This window comes from Thalassophryne amazonica, chromosome 8 (assembly GCF_902500255.1).
Source record: "Thalassophryne amazonica chromosome 8, fThaAma1.1, whole genome shotgun sequence".
Classification (NCBI taxonomy): domain Eukaryota; kingdom Metazoa; phylum Chordata; class Actinopteri; order Batrachoidiformes; family Batrachoididae; genus Thalassophryne; species Thalassophryne amazonica.
Genome location: NC_047110.1, coordinates 46595341 through 46617355, shown reverse-complemented (window position 1 = coordinate 46617355; position 22015 = coordinate 46595341). Strand labels below are relative to the sequence as shown.

At 41.6% G+C, this 22015-nt stretch overlaps 1 protein-coding gene and 1 long non-coding RNA gene across 2 annotated transcripts in view; both read left to right on the top strand.

The window, feature by feature from the left end:
* Positions 1-22015, top strand: part of LOC117515519 (PDZ domain-containing RING finger protein 4-like) — a 640352-nt gene that overhangs the window by 83502 nt on the left and 534835 nt on the right. The window lies entirely within an intron of this gene.
* LOC117515520 lies at positions 916-2287 on the top strand. Its single transcript, XR_004562178.1, has 3 exons — positions 916-1253; positions 1492-1587; positions 1982-2287. It is a non-coding gene; the product is annotated as an uncharacterized LOC117515520 (long non-coding RNA).

Below are 22015 nucleotides of genomic sequence, written 5' to 3'. Positions count from 1 at the left end.
GTTTTTTTTTTTTTTGTTGTTGTGAAATCCCACAATGAATCACACCCAGATTCCGTGCTATGGATATTTACATTCCAGAAGGTCCTTATTTCCCAATAATTGTGAAGAAACAATTTCCATTTGACCACGGGTCCCAAACACCCCCCTCCCCCACTCACAAAGGATTATGGGACCCTGAGGTCTAGAACTGAAGCCCAAACACCGTCTCTCAGGTACCAAAACAAGCAAAGCTCAGACTAACAGGTGGACTTTGGTTCAGGTGTTTAATGCAATTTTTTATTGACTGAATGGTAGTTTTCATAACAGGTAGTTTGGGGTATGGCTATTAACCACTATGTAGGCGGCATACTATGAGCGGCATATTGGAGTGGAAAGGTCACCAATCTATTTGCTAAGTAATGCTAACTTGAGATAAAATGGTACTAAAATTTCACTGAACAGAACTATTTGAATGCTTGACTTATTAGATGATTCATTAGGGCAGTTAGCTGCACTGCAAGCTACATTATTTCAGATATTTGTATTAAAATGCTCAGAAAGAACAAGCATGGCCTAGTCCACAGTAGTTAGTGGGCGCTGCTGGCATGGCCCTTGACCTTGCACAATACATTCTCAGGGTTCTACCCAGACAATGGAACAACGGCGTAGCGCCATTATACTGTTACCCCAGTGCCATTATACTGTGATATTTTTTTAATCCAGCCAGGCTGTTTGTGCTGAACAGACTACTGCCTGCCCGCCCCTCCCCTGCCGGCAGCCAGCCGAGCAGAGCCACAGCACTGCAGCTCAGAGTGAAAGAGCACAGTGTCTCTCAGTAGCTGCGGTTACATGGACCAAAAGTAGCCTTACTGCGCATGTCTGTTAAGTCACATCACCACATGACGCTTCCTGCTCTGTGTTCGCGGAAATGGCGACGGAAAAAAACAGCTGGACTTTACAAGAGCCAACACTCCTCAACGTTTTAAAATAATTTAAAATAACTGGAAAAGCTTGACGGGCGTAAGTTGGCAGCACAGACTTGTTGTGTCCGGAGTCAGCAGGTCAGTAGAGCAAATTAAAAACCGCTGGGAAGCAACGAGTGCTTTCTACAAGGAGAACCTAAATGAGCAGAAGCGGCGCAGCTCCAACCAGCTTCACTTATTATGAATTAATGGATAAATAATTGGAGGACAACCCTCTCCAAGGAGCACACTGGAGTAGAATTCGGTTTTCCACCAGAGGAAAGTTCACCCAAGACACCGGAAAGCCTGGAGGTAAGGCCTGATAAAATCATGCTAACTCAACATTCCTGTTTTTACATTTTTTTACGAGGCGTACTTTGAACCAAATGTGTGAATTTAGTTCAAGTTAATGTTGGGGATTCATGTTAAGTTATCCCATAAGTTTATTAGCGTAGTAAAGTGCATGAACACAGTCTGTCATCGAGTTAACCGACACTCTTTATTCTCGTTCACTTTAGTGCATCACGTTAATTTCTGCTCTTATATACAGATGATGATGATGATGTAAACAGCACGTCGGAGGAGATTAATGACAGCAGCTCAACACAACCTGAAGACCACATAGAGGAGGCTGCAGACAAAAAAAGTGAGTTTTTTAAAGAGTAATACGCTGCATAATAAAACTACAGTGAGTTATTGAAATTTCCAGTAGAGCTAGTTGAAAAAAATAAAGTTCAAAGTCATTGCATATTTATTTATTTATTTGGAGTGCTTTATTTTTTAGAAATGGTAATATTACAGAGTTCCAGCAGAATATGACAGTTAATATCCTTTAGACAGTTGAGACACAAACATATTTTCATTTCAATTTTGTTTTCCTGTTTTGAGCTTTATGAAGTCAAAAGCCGTGTGGATGAGTTACAACATATTTGAATATAGAAGCAGGATGATTCTTTGGTATAATACACGACTGAGAGATGCACAAAGAGAAAAACATAAACATTTTTTCTTTGCTAACTGAAATTATACATTCTTTCTAGATCGAAAGCCATCATCTGGTGATGCCGAGCTCCTGGGTGATAGGTCAGACCAGCAGAGATCTTTCCTGGACAACATGCAACAGCAGCATGAGAGGAATCTGGAGAGAGAAGAGGCGCTTCTTTCCAGGTTTATGGAAGAAAGTACCCGCTCAACTGAAAGCATTATAGGGCAACTGCTTGATGGTCTTTGGGCTCTCCTTTATCAGTCCTACTCATCAGCTCCACATTTACATGAACAAAGTTAGTCTAGGACCTCGCTGAGACAAGCATGTAACAGCCCGAAAATGACCACTCGTTCCGAGTGTTACTTCAAATACACCTGGATTTTCTAAACTGCAGCAGCTATAGGTTTTCCAAGGTACTCGGTATGCTCAGAATGACCAGTACATGTTTAGAAGGGACACAGAAGAGTGTAAAATTTCTCATTTTTATATTTTAAGAAAAAAAAACATTAGGTCAAACAACCTCCATACAGTCTGGAATCGCCACATATTTAGTATCTTAAACTTTCTGTTGTGGATGTTCCCTGATAATCTTTAAAATATTTAAGTGCTCTAGATACTGCTGTCTGCCAAAGATACAAGGTTTGTTTTGTATTTTCCACTTTAAATGCATATTCCTTTGGTAACAGTAGGACTGAAAATAAAAATGTAAAATTTATTTAGGTTTTGGTTTTATGATCTGACATCACAGTAATGGCAGTTTAAGAAGTAATGCCCTGCTCTAATGTAAGTGAATAAAAGTTTTTAGCACTATATTTTATTTTTAACAAAATTGTTGTGGAACTGCCAGGTTTTTATTTTATATACGTGTACGGAAGACAGTTGTATTCACTTTAATAAAAAAAAGAGAAAATGTGTTTGTCAGATTTTTTTAATTATTATTTTGTTAATGAAGATGACCATTTTACTCAGGGAAGTGATTGAACATGTATTCCTTCAATGCCATCGTTGTCCTGCTCCCACCGGAACGGCTCTGCATCGAGACCTGTGATCCAGGCTGAGGAGACATGCCATCAAAGTGACCAGCGTTCTCCAACCAGTAGTCCCCTCCACCTTGACTTCAAAATGTTATCAAATGTTACACAGAGTGAGCTGAGGTTCACATTAACAGATTTCTCCTCTGGGGTCAGATGTGTAGAATTTATGAAGCCTTTCAGCAACCAGTCGAGTGGATCTGCAGGGTCACCAATGATTTATAGTCGTACGTCTTCTCCCTCAGTGTTTTTCACACACTAAAACAGAAAATGGTTATGTATTTTAAAATTCTGATGCTTAATGAGTAATTATATCCTTAAGAATAAATCAGGGGAAAAAAAGCACAGGGTGTAGTGGATGTGACTTTTTTCTCTCTTAAAAGTTTGAAAGGTACCTTTGGCAGTTGAGCTCTCAAAAAGGTCTGAATGGCACAAAACATTGGAATCTTGGGCTTTTCCAGGCATTTTGCAACTGATGCTCCAAAATCTAAAAGCAAACAACTTGTTTTAGTTGAGTAAAGTAAGTAGGAAATGTAAAAAGACCTCACAAGGTTTGTTTTACTTATTCATGAAACTGATTTATTGTCATATTTTGAAATAGTTCATTGTTTAAAATAAGTTTTGAGATTTCATAGTGGGCTCTACCTAAAAGCTGGAAAAAAGTTAGAAGTCATAAAAGTGTTAGATGTGATGTTATTGATTGTGGGTCAATGAAAACGACAGACATTCAGAAATAACCTACCTGCATGTGTCTGTGTCCCGTCAGTCCCATTATTTGAGGAATATGATGCGTTTCCTCAAAGCTCCGTCTGATCTCCAAGGCTTCATTTTCATTTGGCTCGTAAATCAGCTGTTTAATCCGTTGGTGTTTATGGCTTTACTAACCGTGCTCTGTGCTACATCACGTAAAAACACATTCCGCCTCGCTCATTTCTTTCTGAACAAGTCCGGAAGAAGAAGCATGTTCCTCTGATGCTGCAGTTTCAAAAGAAATGCGCAAAGAATAACAGTTATCTTGATTACGCCGGCTAACAAATCCATTGTTTATACGGGCGGCTTCTGGGTACAACTCATTTGCATATGTCACAAGCGGCAGACGTCACAACGCAAAGCATTATGGGATTGCTCTACTGACTGAATCGGATCGTAATCACGGTGCATGTAAACACGCACAGCAAGCGGATCACTTTAAGGCACGCTCATGTAACCAGGACAGTCTGATCCACCAATCGGATAGAATTCAATCAGATTAGAAATAAAGTGTCCATGTAAACGTGGCTAGTGAAATTCCATCAAAGTCTTCTTCCAATGAAAAGAGCTCCTTCTGTCTGCATAGCTAGTGACACATTAAGGCTTTATTTTACAGATGAAAGCCTTTATGTTTCCAAAGTTTGCTCAAATAAGCCACGGTGTGAGAGTGACAAGTTTTTCGTTTCCTCACAGAGAGAGAGAGAGGGGGAGGAATCAGTGTGAATAGCTGAAAAAAAAGACGCAAAACAATTTTAATAAACAATTATCTTCACCACACAGCCTCAGTGAAACAGTAAAGTGTAAAAAACTGATTCAGAAGGTTTTTCATCCAGGGTTTCATCTTTAAAAATGCAGATTTACTTCTTTAATTCTTACAGAAGTATTTTTTTGTTTTCTTTTTATTATTGTTGATGATCTACCCAACTCACAGTTTTTTTTTTATTTTTACAAGTGAGGAGTTTTGTTGCAGCTTCACTAAAGAACAAACTTACCATACCTGCTTTATCAATAGTTGAGAAAGCAATATCTGACTATCATTACATCAAAAAGCATATTTCCCATTTGTATAATTTGTTAATTGATCAATCGACCGAATCTTCTGTAAACAGGTTGAACTCTTGGAGGGAAGACATAGGAGAGAATATATCTCTAGACGAGTGGAAGGAGGTCTGTCTAAAGGCTCATACCCAGAGTGTAAACAAAAGGTTACAGCTTTTACAGCTTAATTGGACAATGCGAACATATATCTGTCCAGTTAAACTTCACTCCTTTGACAACAATATTCCAGACATGTGTCAAATGTAATATAGAGAAGGGTACTTTATACCATTGCTTGTGGGAATGTGAGGAGTTACAGAAGTTTTGGAAAGACATAGCAGGTGTGATGAATATAATGTTGACAGTAAATATACAACCACATCATAAATTATTTATTTTAGGTCTAGATCACCAAAATTGCTCTATGCATAGTTCAGTGAAGACACTTTTGAACATTGGCTTACTCCATGCTAAGCATTTGATAGCATTGTTTTGGAAGAAAATTGAGCACCCAACTTTGGTCCATTGGATACAAGAAATGTCCTCTAGCCTTCCTTTGGAAAAGATAACCTATACTCTGAAAGGAAAAATTGAGCTCTTCGAGGCAATTTGGAGACCCTTTGTAAAATATTTGGAAAGTCATAATTTATCAAACATTCTTTTGGATGGGGGGACCCAGGGGAAACATAATATTGTTTATTGGACATTATAAGGCGGAGACTTTCATTTTTTCTTACTCTATTTTATTTTCTTACTATTATTTTATTTATTTATTATTATTATTTTTCTTTTTGAAAAAAAAAAAAATATTTTCCTTATCATATGTGACAATGCTTCTTGGTACACTGGCTATTTTCTGTTAACCCATCATTATCTCTGTTGTATATTTTTTATTCTATGTGTCTGTTTTTCACTAAAATTAATAAATATATTTAAAAAATAAATTATTGTTGTTGATGCACCAATGACACCAGATCAAATTACTTGTATGTGAGAATTTACTTGCAATAAATTTGATTCTAATTTGACAGTCAAACCAGTCCAGGTCTATCGCTTGTAACAAACAAGGCAATTAGGGGTTATATGGTTTTAAAAAGTATGTAGACCCACTCAGGAATGTTAAAAAAAACTAAACTGTCAACATGACAGAAAAACTCTGCCTGTCTTACTGGATTAAAGGTACAGTGTGACATTTTTGAAGAGGAGAGCAAATGTTATGTCCATCAAACATTAATGTGTTTTTAAACTTGTCAATGTTATTTATTTTATTAACTTAGACATAAACATGCAAAAAAAGAACTTTGATATTACAACATAAGTGTCAGTTTATGTCTATTATTCTTGCTTTCAGTGCATCTAAAACCATTCACAATGATTTGCAATGCGTGCCACCTGAAGTGATAATTGCCAACAGCACCACTATACTAAAAATTTCTGGGGAGAACCCTGCATTCTTGTTGTACTAACCATAAAGTGCCAGTGTGTATGATGGCTAATTCAGCAACTGGTGGAAAAATAATTATTTAAGTGACATCTGCCTTCAAGGTCAATATCTGCTAGTTTAAAATAGCACTGCTGATTAGATGTATGTCAAGTCAAACAGAAGTTAAGTTTAACATTGTGATGGATGGATGGTCGCATTGTTCATTGTCCCTGCTCCATCATCAGTTCAACTTGGGATGGGCAACCGGCACCCCTAAAGTTCCCTACGGACATAAAAAGGATGCAGTGGGTGGCCTCTCGGGTATGGTGGGGCTGTGCGGCCTGTGCGTGTGGGGATGGTTTGGTTGTCCGAGTGTGGAGTCCTGGGCTTGCTTAGGGATTTGGGGTCAGGGGTGACCTTTCGGGGGTCTGGGAGGTTTGCTTTCCGGTGCTACCTGGTGGCTCTGCGGGCTTCTGGCGGGGTTGGGCTGGGTGCTGGCCCACACTCCCTTCTGACTCCTTCCTTGTGGGGCGTGGAGGCGCCTCTGCGCCTGGTGGGGTGCTGGGCGGCGGGCTGGCCTGCCTGTGGGGGCCCCAGTGCTGCGCCGCAGGGCTGTTGGTCCTGTTGGAGGGTGGGGGTGGTGGTGATGGGGGCGGCCATCGTTCTTTTTCATGTGGGAGTCTGTCCGCTGTGCTGTTGGGGTGCGGGGTGGCTCATCCATCTCCGGCTGCCTGGCCCCCTGTCCCCCCTGTTGGTTTGTTCTTCCCCTGGGCTTCCGGTGCTCCTCCGGGACTGCCCGCCTCCTCCCCATCTCGTGGTTTCCCTGCTGCTTCCGGTGGGTCTGGGGGTGAGCCACAGGGCCTGGTGGGGCCGGTGTGTGTGGCCCGCTCCCTGCACCACGTCTTTCCCTTCTGCCGGCTGCTTGGGATTGGGCCTCAGATGTCACACTCTTTTAATGCACTTCACCAGCTTAGAACATGCATGCACATTATATTGGGTTTTAAGTAGCACATTATAGGGTTCATATATACTTGCGGTCAGGTTTTGGGGATGGGTTTGCGGGGCAGTCTGTCGCACAGCTGTGCGCTGCAGCCTCCCACAGGGTGGGCTGCCTCGCTGTTTCTGCCGTGGTCTCGGGGCCCAAGTCTGGGGCATGTGGGGCCCAGGGTCCCGCGATCCGTTGTAGGGGTGGGTGGTTGCGGTGGGGCGCGTGTTGACAATGGGGGTGGATGACTACTGGGGGACTTTGGTGTTTGGGGTGGGGTCTGGGGTGGGGAGTGGATTGGGGGCTGGGGGAGTTTGGGGGGCTCCTGCTGGCTGTGCTGGGGGAGTCTGGGAGGCCAGACCCCACTCTCATTTGGCTCGGTGGTCTCTGCTTGTGCGTTGGGTTTGATTGTAATGGCTCCTTGGCCCTCCGTCCACGCCATCGCTCGCTCCTCCCTTTGGGGGCTTTGGCCCGGGTGGTGTGGTTGCCCCTTTTGTGGACCCATGCCGGCGCCCTATGCACTTCCCTTGGGTATGGGGTTGCTTCCTGCGCCTCTGTGGGAGGTGCGTTTCTGCGCTGCTGGGCTGTTCCCCTGGTGGTTTGTCATGCTGCCTTGGTGGCTCTTGTGGCTACCCTTCCTGGCCACTATGCTGTTCCGCTGCCCTTTTTCTCCTGGCTTCTCCTGGAACCCTGCGTCCTGGACCCATTTCTATCATTGTGTGTGGCCAGCCGTATGGCTTCTGACATGCCAGAGTGGTCCACGTCATATAGTAAGGTTCTGTACTTTTGTCTTGGCCCAACACACCAGCCACAGTAGTGATCGGATATTTAGCTGTGATCTAGGTCTCTGTGTGTGGATGGTTATGTGTTTGTGGCCATCACCACAATTCGGTTTTGGGTGCTCTCAAGGGGATCAAGACTCTGGTGTCCTAGATTCATGTATGGATGCCCACTAATTAGGCAACAGACTGTTGCTGTCACTGTTTGTTCATGTGTGGTTGTTTGTCCTGGTAACTTGTATGGTTAGGGCCCCGTCTCCTTGGTGTCTCACTTCTCATCACTTAACAATTATTGCCTTCACCACTTGTCTTTTGTTCTTGTCTGTCCTCGTGTTGTTTTGGTGGTAGGCCCTTCCTGATAGAAGTTGTTGGTGGGCTTTGAGTAGGATGGTGTATGCTGATCCAGAAGGGCGGATGGACATACGCACACCATGTTCACTCATGCACTACATACCTTCTGTCTTGCAAGAATAAATTGTATATATGTGCATTAATATACATAAATGGTTCTGCCAGAGTAGCACTTACCATTACTATATATGCAGATAGGGGAAAAAAGGATATTGTAACTGTTTCGAACTACTTCTTATAATGTTGTTTAGTATACCCCACTTTTCCTTTATATTATGTTTGTTATTATCTAATAATGTCCTATAATAATCTTTTTTTGCTAGACCTTATGATATTTGTTAACTTGTTTCTGTATCATTTATATTTATATTCTGCCTCTTTAGTTCTCAGCCTTATGAATTCTCTGCATAGCGCTTTTTTCTTCCTTTTGTGATCCATGGACAGTTGTCATAGTAGAGAAGCTTGAATCTTCGACTGGACTGGGTTGCTTGACGCGAGGATGTTTCGCTTCAAATCGCAGAAGCTTCCTCAGCTAAAATTCTTGCTCTGGTAGTCTGACGTATCTCTTGACTCTTGTAGAGAAAGATTCTTCTCTACAAGAAGAATGTGGTCTGGTCTGCTTGAGGTTTCTTCCTCAGAGGGAGTTTTTCCTTACCACTGTTGCTCTGGAGGTTAGTAAAGTTAGACCTTACTTGTGTGAAGCACCTTGAGGCAACCTTGTTGTGATTTGGCACTATATAAATAAATGAAAATGAAATGAAATAAAGACTGGTAGATGATCACTGATGTCATTAATTAGAATACCACTTATTGTTTTATCCTTACGTTCGTTAGTGTATATGTTGTCAATGGTGGCACAATTGAGGGTTTGGCACAATTGCTCCCATTTTGTATGAGATGAACTCAAAGATCTAAAACTTTTTCCACATACACAATATCACCATTTCCCTCAAATATTGTTCACAAACCAGTCTAAATCTGTGATAGTGAGCACTTCGCCTTTGCTGAGATAATCCATCCCACCTCACAGGTGTGCCATATCAAGATGCTGATTAGACACCATGATTAGTGCACAGGTGTGCCTTAGACTGTCCACAATAAAAGGCCACTCTGAAAGGTGCAGTTTTGTTTTACTGGGGGGGATACCAGTCAGTATCTGGTGTGACCACCATTTGCCTCATGCAGTGCAACACATCTCCTTTGCATAGAGTTGATCAGGTTGTCAATTGTGGCCTGTGGAATGTTGGTCCACTCCTCTTCAATGGCTGTGCGAAGTTGCTGGATATTGGCAGGAACTGGTACACGCTGTCGTATACGCTGGTCCAGAGCATCCCAAACATGCTCAATGGGTGACATGTCCGGTGAGTATGCCGGCCATGCAAGAACTGGGACATTTTCAGCTTCCAAGAATTGTGTACAGATCCTTGCAACATGGGGCCGTGCATTATCCTGCTGCAACATGAGGTGATGTTCTTGGATGTATGGCACAACAATGGGCCTCAGGATCTCGTCACGGTATCTCTGTGCATTCAAAATGCCATCAATAAAATGCACCTGTGTTCTTCGTCCATAACAGACGCCTGCCCATACCATAACCCCACCGCCACCATGGGCCACTCGATCCACAACATTGACATCAGAAAACCGCTCACCCACACGATGCCACACACGCTGTCTGCCATCTGCCCTGAACAGTGTGAACCGGGATTCATCCGTGAAGAGAACACCTCTCCAACGTGCCAACACCAGCGAATGTGAGCATTTGCCCACTCAAGTCGGTTACGACGACGAACTGGAGTCAGGTCGAGACCCCGTTGAGGACGACGAGCATGCAGATGAGCTTCCCTGAGACGGTTTCTGACAGTTTGTGCAGAAATTCTTTGGTTATGCAATCCGATTGTTTCAGCAGCTGTCCGAGTGGCTGGTCTCAGACGATCTTGGAGGTGAACATGCTGGACGTGGAGGTCCTGGGCTGGTGTGGTTACACGTGGTCTTCGGTTATGAGGCTGGTTGGATGTACTGCCAAATTCTCTGAAACGCCTTTGGAGACGGCTTATGGTAGAGAAATGAACATTCAATACACAAGCAACAGCTCTGGTTGACATTCCTGCTGTCAGCATGCCAATTGCACGCTCCCTCAAATCTTGCGACATCTGTGGCATTGTGCTGTGTGATAAAACTGCACCTTTCAGAGTGGCCTTTTATTGTGGGCAGTTTAAGGCACACCTGTGCACTAATCATGGTGTCTAATCAGCATCTTGATATGGCACACCTGTGAGGTGGGATGGATTATCTCAGCAAAGGAAAAGTGCTCACTATCACAGATTTAGACTGGTTTGTGAACAATATTTGAGGGAAATGGTGATATTGTGTATGTGGAAAAAGTTTTAGATCTTTGAGTTCATCTCATACAAAATGGGAGCAAAACCAAAAGTGTTGCGTTTATATTTTTGTTGAGTGTATGTGGCAACTCCTCCACCATCTTTATTTCTGTCTATATTCCTTAATTTGTATCTTTCCAGCTCAAAGTCCATCCCTTTTTCTGTATTGATCCAGGTTTCTGATACTGCAATTATACTAAATGGCTGTTAAAAAGTTTGTAAATATTCCTTAATGTTATTGAAGTTGGAATAGAGGTTTCTGATGTTGAAACGGATAATTGATAATTGATCCTTTGATGTAATATTCTGGTTGAATTGTTCGTCACTGTAGTAGGTGCAATTGTTGTTAATGCCGTATAAAAATTATTATCTGGGTCAATATTCTGTTCCAAATCCTGTGCATTATGTTCATTGAATTCAAAATTTCTCAGTTCCAGATGATGACGATCATTTTTAACTGGGATATAAAATTCAAAACTTGCACTGTGCATAATTTCTCCAGTCACAGCCACAGAAGCCTATAACTTCTTCTGGGTTGTCTGGGTGTCTTGGTGGCTTTCCTCACTGTTCTCCTTCTTGCACAATCACTCAGTTTTTGAGAACTGTCTACTCCACACAGATTTACCATAGAGTGCCATACTGTTTGTATTGTTTCATAACTGATTTAAATAAAGTCCAAGATATATTCAGTGACTTGGAAATATTCATGTATTCATCCCCTGACTCGTTTGAAGAAAACTGGCAATAAAACTGATTATTTACAGGTATTATACCAAAGGGGGTGATTACTTATGCAACATCTTGGCTTTTATATTTTTAATTAATTTATATCAAGTTGTAGAGATTTACTTTCAGTTTGAGTTTAAGGAAGATAATTTTAGGAATTTTTACATTGAGAAGCCTGGTTTACTTTTTGTATTCAGAATGCCATAAACAAATTAAAATGTGTGAAATACCAAGGGGCTGAATACTTTTGCACACCACTGTATACGAGGTCTGTCCATAAAGTATAGGTCCTTTTTATTTTTTTCAAAAACTATATGGATTTCATTCATATGTTTTTATGTCAGACATGCTTGAACCCTCGTGCGCATGCGTGAGTTTTTCCACGCCTGTCGGTGACGTCATTCGCCTGTGAGCACTCCTTGTGGGAGGAGTCGTCCAGCCCCTCGTCGGAATTCCTTTGTCTGAGAAGTTGCTGAGAGACTGGCGCTTTGTTTGATCAAAATTTTTTCTAAACCTGTGAGACACATCGAAGTGGACACGGTTCGAAAAATTAAGCTGGTTTTCAGTGAAAATTTTAATGGCTGATGAGAGATTTTGAGGTGACACTGTCGCTTTAAGGACTTCCCACGGTGCGGGACGTCGTGCAGCGCTCTCAGGCGGCGTCATCAGCCTGTTTCAAGCTGAAAACCTCCACATTTCAGGCTCTATTGATCCAGGACGTCGTGAGAGAACAGAGAAGTTTCAGAAGAAGTCGGTTTCAGCATTTTATCCGGATATTCCACTGTTAAAGGAGATTTTTTTAATGAAAGACGTGCGGACGGGTCCGCGCGTCGGCTCGCAGCCGCCGCGACGCTCCGCCACAGGAAAAACACCTCCATTGGAAGCCTTAAGGACAAGTTGGAACATGTCCAGCTGTTAAACAATTTCTCATATACTCACTCCACTGAAAGCCATCAAAAGCCGCCTGGATTTTACAAATGGGTATCAACACGGAGGTGTTTTTCCTGTGCCGCCGCACCGCGTCGGCTGCGTCCCGACGCGCGGACCCGTCCGCACGTCTTTCATTAAAAAAATCTCCTTTAACAGTGGAATATCCGGATAAAATGCTGAAACCGACTTCTTCTGAAACTTCTCTGTTCTCTCACGACGTCCTGGATCAATAGAGCCTAAAATGTGGAGGTTTTAAGCTTGGAACAGGCTGATGACGCCGCCTGAGAGCGCTGCGCGACGTCTCGCACTGTGGGAAGTCCTTAAAGCGACAGTGTCACCTCAAAATCTCTCATCAGCCGTTAAAATTTTCACTGAAAACCAGCTTAATTTTTCGAACCATGTCCACTTCGATGTGTCTCACAGGTTTAGAAAAAATTTTGATCAAACAAAGCGCCAGTCTCTCAGCAACTTCTCAGACAAAGGAATTCCGACGAGGGGCTGGACGACTCCTCCCACAAGGAGTGCTCACAGGCGAATGACGTCACCGACAGGCGTGGAAAAACTCACGCATGCGCACGAGGGTTCAAGCATGTCTGACGTAAAAACATATGAATGAAATCCATATAGTTTTTGAAAAAAATTAAAAGGACCTATACTTTATGGACAGCCCTCGTATAATGTCATCATTTTTAAGGCCCTCCTTGGCCTGCTTCCAATCCATTGAAGAAAACAACCAATTATATTAGCAAACTCAAGTTCACCTGAGGTGGAAAATACCACTCAGTGCTTCTTATTTCTCTCTTTGAATTTTTTTATTGCACATGCTTTCCTTTTAACAATGCATAATACTGTCGCTGTACCATGATGGTTACTGTCTACTGTCATGTCACTTTGTCACACCCATTCTCTGCGTGGCTTCATCACACTGACACCTTTGTGTGTTTATAGCACTCGGTTGTCTGTCAGTAACATTCATATGTATGTGTTTACCCTCATGTGGCCACATACTGTGCGCCGCGACACTACTGCACCTGTTTCATGTCTTAACACGCCCATCATTTCATAGTGCCTCACATGTGCCGTTGTCCCAGACACAAATACAAAGACACACAGATGCACATAACACCTTGATGAATATTTAAGAAGGCAGCCGTGCACATAAGAAGCCGGCGTCTCACTCACTGCTTTTATGTCAGACACATTTGAATTAAACGTTCTTTGTTTCCTCGGTCATATGTTTGGCTTCACACTGCAGCTGTGTCGAGGGTCAGGATGAGTGACATGAGTTTTGGGCATTAAATGACAAACACAAATGGGCCCCACCTGATGACAGCACTGCTTGCCATTGATTGATTGATGCATGATACAAATATAAAAAAAATTTGTGTGACTGTCCTGCTTCTACAAGAAAAAAGCAAAAAAAAAAATTTCAAATTCTTCTTCCATAAAATGCACAATTACAACAGATGATAAATACAAAGCTGCCGTGCTGAGGCAGCAAACATTTCAGGGGAAATATCAGTGTGTTTGCATGTGTTGGATGTAGGATGTTGTCAGTGTGTAATTGAGGATGCTGTTATCATGGCGGCCCGTGCACTGAGAGCCATTAACGGGCCAGTCTTTTATGACGTTCTGTATTATGGATGCCTTGTGTGTGCAGTTTCATCAGAGGCCGTAAACATTGGACCAGTCAGCAAACTCCACTCATTAAGAGACATTTAAATGTAATTATTTATTGATGCCTGTTGTGATCTATTGTCGCGGATGCACCGCAGTTGATTTTTAGTTTTCATGTGATAGGGAGCCTGGTTGTTGAGATTACCCAGGTTTCACAGCTGTCTTAACTGTTGCAGAGATAATGAACACAATTAATGTGTCCTTTGAATATTTTTATAAAGTGAGAGGAACATGACTTTTTGTGTCTTTTGTCTTTTTATATTTCTTATGGGGAAACATCTCATTGGATTATTTGTGTTGTCAGGAGGGCGATCTCCATGAGCCATGCTGGTATTTCACCTGTTGTTTTGTGATCACATTGAAAAATTACCAGTGAGCTGCACAATTCACCCACACATTCTCATAATAATAATAATCATAATTTTATATAGCACTTTAACAGAAAGTGCTTTGCAAACAAACAAACAAACAAATAAATAAATCTCGCTCGTAAGTCCCATCAGCTGCTCCTTTGTTTTCTTTTTGCGTTGCCACAGCAGAGCCGCATGTTGATTTGGCACATGTTTTACGCCAAATGTGTTTTCTGATGTAACTCCACATTGCATGGAGAAGAGACAGAGGAGGGTTTTGAACCAGGAACTTTCTTTACTGAAAACAAGTGCACTTAACTGCTTTGACAAAATCCCTGCCATCACACAACAAGCCACACTATCACATGTTAATAAAAACTAAAACAATTTAAAATAAATTGCGTTAAAAAAAGAGGCACAAAGCAATAAACATTTCCCACCATCATAAGTGTAGGCAGATGAGAAAAGATTAAAAAAAATCAAGAAAACGCGACTGCCTGATCTCAGATGGCAGTTTGTTCCCCAGCCATGGTGCACGAAATGCAAGTGATTGACCGCGTGCTAATTTCTTCGTAATTGTAGGAACACCAAGCAGGCGAGCCCCTGTGATCTCAGGGCATGCACCAGCACATAAGGCTGAATCTAATCAGTCATATAGGAGTTTGCACAGCCATAAAAAAAAATCTTATAAATCAACAACAAAACAACCTCAAATGAGCACTCAAGGGAGAGATTGCAACGATGGGGCTAGGTGATCAAACTTTTGTGTTGTCAGCAGGGCATTCTTGGTGCTCCATGACTAGGGATGGGTATCGAGAACCGGTTCCTTTCGGGTATTGTTAATTTCTCTACATTGATTACAGACCCTGCAGCAGGTCCGTGATCAACTTTTCTGCAGCGCGGCTTTGCTCTGAACCTTGAACCAATCGAAGCGTGGTTCGCAGATTGAAGCAATGCTTCGACCTGTTGCTTCGTTTATACTTTCTTTCGCTCAATTTTCCCCCGCTAAAACCCTAAAGAGCATACGTCTGTGAGTATTAATTACCTTTTCTATGTTAAACCGACCTGTTATGGTCTTCTGAAACAGTTGATAGATGTATTTTATAACTTAAAAACAGGAGTGATGCTAACGTGTTAGCATGTCTATGGCATTTTCAATGTTAAAAGTTAGCATTATGCATTTGCAGCTGTCATCACGTTCGGGTGCATTTGTTTTCAAATTGTAATATTTCTTAAATTTATTTTTGCTTATATATTAATAATCTAATGCTTATTATATACAATTTTAGAGAAAGAGACAAAAAGAACCTGAATAGAAACACAACAAAAAATATAAAAACAACTAACAATGAACATACATAAATAAATAAATACATATAGAAATAAATACGTGTTTCACACCTAGTGACTCTTACACCTCTATTTCATCCCTGTCTTATTTAAGTTTAATGACAGTTTGTTTCGGTCAAACCATATTTTCAGTGTGTTAATTTCTTCAGTGATTTCCTCCAGAACTATCTGCCAAGCTAGAAAACTGCTGCATCCTAGCAAGAGCAGAATACTACTGGAATGAATTTGAATAAGGAAAGTTGTTTTGTTTTTTCTCACCTAAATGGATGCTGCACTCACTGCAGTTTATCGTCTGGAATAATCCCAGATTGCATTTCAGAGCTTCTAGAATTCAAACATTTTCGTGCAGGTGGTGTTGGGGGGTAATTTTGGGTTTCAGCTTTTTTGTTTTTCACCACTTTCATCCCTGAATATGTCAATCGTGAGTCACGTTTGTGTGGATCAGTGTTGCCACAGTTACTTTGAAAAAGTAATCCAATTACTGATTACTGATTACTCCTTGAAAAAGTAACTTAGTTACTTTACTGATTACTCAATTGTAAAAGTAACTAAGTTAGATTACTAGTTACTTTTTTAGTTACTTTTCCCAGCTGCCGACAACAACCCTCTGCCACCTCAACATGACAATGATACCTGTTTTGCCAAAACTCACTTTATAGTCACCCTTTCTTGACTTCAATGAAAATAAATACTTGTTTTATAAAAAGTAAAACAAAGACCTCTTTCTTGACCTCATATTTAACTGTTGACAGCACTGTAACAGTAAAACTTGCAATTTCGAACCTACATTGTTTATAAATGTAACTATTAAATTCTAACATTTTTCTAACATTTAAATTCTCTCTAAACATTTTACTTGTCGAAATTATTATTATTTTAAGCAATATTAGTTGTAGTAAAAACGGCTTCAAAATTGCACCTTTAATCTAGGGGTGTTGTGGGGGGGCACATCCCTCCCCCACACCCCCATTCCATCTAGATTCGCCCCTGCTTTGGCGTTTGAGCACAAAGAATGGATAACATTTATTTATGCAGAAAACATGACCAGATTTACAGGTAAGAAAGTTTGATTGCGTTTTCACATCATGTGGTCCTCAGAAAGAGAGTTTAGGTGCATTTGAGTGGAAAATAGTGTTAGTTGTTGACGTGTCGCGGAGGATCAGCTGTTTTTAACGACCAGATACAGAGCGGCTCAGCTCAGAATTCTAAATAAAGGAGGAAAAAAAGTATAAAAATGTCTTTGTAAAGCTCAGTGCAGGTGTGCTGATCACCGCGCTTTAAGAGGTGAGGACGAGTCGAGCAGCTGCAAAAAACTGTGGATTAAAAGCTCACAGCTCACTTAAAGTGTGCAGTTCAGTCGAACCCCGACCTCCTGCCCACAGACCAAGTTTAATGCTGCTATCGACCCACAATGAAAAATAATAACGCACAGTGACATGGAGAAGTAACTTTAATCTGATTACTGATTTGGAAAGATTAACGCGTTAGATTACTCATTACTAAAAAAGTGGTCAGATTAGAGTAACGCGTTACTAAGTAACGCGTTACCGGCATCACTGGTGTGGATTAAAGTTACTAACTGGGACTCCTGTCTTGTTGCGAGAAAGAAACGAGAATCGTCCTCTGTTCTGTTCACACTGCTCCAAATGCTGCGCGGCTCTCTGATGAGTCAAGTTAGAATGATAGATTCCAGTCTGAATTAATAACTTCAAAGTGAAACACCATTTTATTTTTATTTATGTCCAGAGATCAAGGGTACAGTGACCAATTTCATATTTATTTACTTTAAGACTCAATGAAATACATAGAAAACCTGTAAAGCCTACTTTTAATACAAAATTCATGAGGTATCGATAAGGGAATCGATAAGGAATCGGATTGATAAGCAGAATCGATAATGGCATCAATATCGATAAAATCTTATCAATACCCATCCCTATCCGTGACAGAGTCTGTAATCTCAGTGGCATATCACCTGATGGCATGTGGAGGAACCACAACAGGAATGGCTTCAACTGTCAAACTGTGGGGCAACCTTCTTATCGATCAAGTCTGTTGCACTCCTGTGTGCCATTTGTCCCCCATGTCGGTTTGAAGACAGAGCCAGAGAGGTGAGATTGAGATGGTTTGGACATGTGCAGAGGAGGGACCCAGGGTATATAGGGAGAATGTTGCTGAGGATGGAGCCACCAGGCAGGAGGAGAAAAGGGAGGCCAAATAGGAGGTTAATGGATGTGGTGAGGGAGGACATGCAGGTGGTTGGTGTGACAGAGGAAGATACAGAGGACAGGGTGAGATGAAAATGATTAATCTGCTGTGGCAACCCCTAACGGGAGCAGCCAAAAGAAGAAGTTGAGTTAGGAACAGATAGCCTCATTGGTGACAAAACCTACAAAATACACGGCAGTGTAAAATAAGCCCCAGCCTTTGACCATCAACAAGCACATTGATGTCTGCCTGGTTAAACAAAGCATAAATAAAATACCTTCCCTCCTGCAGTATTACATTAAAAATGTGCCTACATTATTTTTGCTGCTCCAGTTTCATTAGCAAAGATTTTATCTGCATAAGGTTGACAGCCAGCGACATCACAGGAGTTCAGAGGATTCTGGAATAACTTAAATATAAATGATTGTCTACTTATTTTGTTAAATGTAAAGTTTCATGCTGTCTGTTGTGTTCAACGTATTTAAGTTTCTTACAGCTTGTTATAAAGTTATGCCCATAAGTGATTTAGATATCTAGGAATTGATGGTATAATCCCAGAAGTCATAGTTTATGTGGATAATGCTTTGTGAACATTCCTGGTGACATTGAATTTGTTCTGGATGATTTAAACTCAACCACCTGATAATATTGATGCAAATATTTTTATTAAGTTTAAGGAAGGTGACTGCAGCTGTTGATTCATGTTTTGATCACATCTCTGGTGTTTATTTTCTACACCAGTGATATCTCCGCATGTGTTATTTTTATTATTGCTGTCTTCATCACTACATTATCTCCTAGTGAATTCTTATTCTCCTCTTAAACCGATATGTTTACTCCTTGTGTACTTCGTTTGGCTTTACTTCCTGTTCACACAAACTGTCCTCCAATTTCACATGCACGCTCATTTCTTCTTTTATTGAGTTGAACACGATACAGCTGTCTACAGCACCTCGTTCCAGTGCCAGATTGTCTCGTTCCCAGGCCTACTTTGTCACGTTCTTCTGTATTAGATCTCCAAACTCCTCCTTACATTCTGGATCCTAGCCTGTCGATGGATTATCTGTTTGCTGCTGACCACATCGACGGATCAGACTGTCTTCCTATGTACTGGATTTCTGTCTCCTTTAACTCCTCATGCCTGTTTCCACATGGACCCTTCTGCTGAACAGACTGTTCGTATTGTGTGACTCTTACTCTTCCATCAGCTGTGCATTAAAGCAGCACATGTGAAAACTACTGTGGCATATCGCTGCTTAATGTGGTAGGAAAAATCTTTGCAGATGTCATATGTCAGAGACTACAATATCTTTCAGAGAAAAATTATTTTGAGTCACAGTCTGGCTATAGGAGTGGCAGAAGCACAGTGTATGGGATTTTCACCTTACATTGAATTATGGAAAAATGCAGAGAACCGCAGTGTAACTTGCAAACTGTCATCATAGATTTCACAAAGGCATGAACTTGTATTTGGACTGTCAAAACCCATCAAGTACAACAGTAGAGTCCTACTTGCACCACCCCTTTTTGGACTTTATACTGTTGTTTTACTGTACACTAGCTTTAAAAATGTTAGCCCCTAGCACAGCATCAAAGTGCATTTCAGATATAATGGGCATATTTTTGATCTTTGCTACTTAAAATCAAGACAAGGACATTCGCTAATTATAACCGGGAAGCCAATATGGGCTTACAACACCTATTATCTGCATTCCTTGCAGATGGGCCTCCAAATCAACACTAACAAAACAGAAAGGATGAGTGTATGAAAGCAAGTCGACTTTTTAATTGATGCAAAGAAACTTCCTTTAATAGAATTATTTTAAATATCTTTGTAATTGTATCACTAATGGTTCCTTCACACATAACATGAATTTAGGTGAAAGAAGCAGGAATCGGCCGAAAAACCACGAAAACAAACAAAATGGGGAACCGAGAAACATTCCACCTGCTGTCGGGAGAGACATGCGGTCGGACAGGTGTGAATGATACGCAGCGACAGTCTCGTACACACATGCGCACATGAACACAGTGCAAGCACCTGGAACGTGTGACACCACGTCGTGCCGCTGCTTTTGGGAAAAAACAAAACCACACACAACCCCCATTTTGTAATAATTAATACCTCTTATCAAGCAAACAATACAAGTATGATATTACCTCATCGTCGTCCTCCTGCCACACCCCTTTCCAGAATCTTCTCCAACACTTGTTTCTCGTTACCTAATCACCAGCTTTTCTATTTAAGTTGTTTCCATTCACCACTTCCTTGCCAGTTTGTTGACCTTGTTCACTTACCAACCTTCTTTTCACGGTCCTGTTTTGTCTAGCCGTGTTTTGATCCTGCTCCACTTGTTTTTGAGTGCACCTTTTGCCTCAGCCCGTGATTACATTGTTTGTTCATGCCATTGGACCCTGCTTGTTTTTGACTACGTCTTTGCCTAGCACCTGTCTGTTACCGCTGCCATGCTGACTGCTTACCAGTGAACCGAACCTTGGTCTGAATTAAAGATTAAGTCTTCTTTTACTTCTAGACCTAGTCTGAGAGTCTGCATGTTGTGTTCGCTCACTTCCTGTGCTACGCATCCTCGGTTCCTGACATATATGACCCATGGTCATAGACGTACAGTCATGAAATGACATGAATGAAGCAGTGCGCTCTTATCATGTCCACATCTGCTGGTGTCGCATGTCCAGCCAGCCCTGCATGTCCAGCGAGCGACGCACCGAAGGACACTGCATCATATGGACCATAGCTGACATGGGTGATATGACAGTCAGATCGTCAGCTGAGTGTACACATGATCAGACGGTTCTTTTCACATGGCACAATCTGGCGATTTGCGCGCTGACACAGGCGCTCCAGCCCGTTGCATATGCAAAATGTGTTTTTATGTATGTCAGTGTGAGGACAGCATACCCACCCACGTGCGTCATGGTGGAGTATTGTAAGGTGATGTCCTTCATAACACGATATGTGTTCTCCAGCTGTGACTTGTGAGTCCACAGATCCCAACAGCAGCGGCTGGTGCGGACACTCCCACCTTGCCAAACTAACTCAGCTCACAGGCAAATGTCTCATTCTCTGTTCCTTTGTTATGTGATTATTTATTTTATGTATTTGTTATGTAAATATGTATGTAGTTATTGTTGTATGTCTTTACATGTATAATTGTCCTGTTCTCTGTGCTTCTAATTTAACATGTTGTGTGCACTGAGCCACTGTCAGCTGGAACTTGCATTGAGTGGAGTGTTGTTCATGTTGTTGTTGGCACAACATATGTCCATTGAAAGAATGGAAACATTCATTATTTGTTTTCCTGAAGTGACTGACAGTGGTTCAGCTGAAATAGGCGAGTTCAGTTTTAAATCAGCTCACTGTGGCATTTAGTGTGTCTGTATGTGTGTTTCTCTCTGCTGTGTGCCGCATGGGAGCAGACTTTCATTTAATCAGTTGTTTTTATGTTTCAACAATATTCTTTGCATTTTGATAAAGACATTCATTCATATTTATTTGGTTGAAATGAGCATGACTGCGAATTGCATTCTACGTGGGCTGCCCGTAAAGTATCGGTCCTTTTTATTATTTTTTTAACTATATGTTATTACTATATGTTTTTACGTCAGGCAAGGTTGAACCCTTGTGCGCATGCGTGAGTTTTTCCATGCCTGTCGGTGACATCATTCGCCTGTGAGTACGCCTTGGGAAGGAGTGGTCCCGCCCCCTCGTCGGAATTTCATTGTCTGGAAATGGCGGAATGAAAAGGACTTTTTTCCATCAGATTTTTTTCAGAAGCTGTTAGAAACTGGCACCTGGAAACCATTCGAAAAATTTATCTGGCTTTCAGTGAAAATTTTGCGGGCTTCACAGAGAATAAGGACTGTTAACTGTCGCTTTAAGGACGCTTGGCGCTCCGAGCTGCGACAACGCGGCACAAAACACCGTATCATTTCTAAACGGATGGCTCTGTGGATACGAGACGTCGTGTGCTCTTTCTCCGGTAATCACAAGAGCTGGACATCAGACATTTTCCTGCAGATTTCACTTTTAACCAGAGATTTTGTCGTGGAACGCCTCGCGGAGGCTTTGCGCGTCACGACCGATTCGTT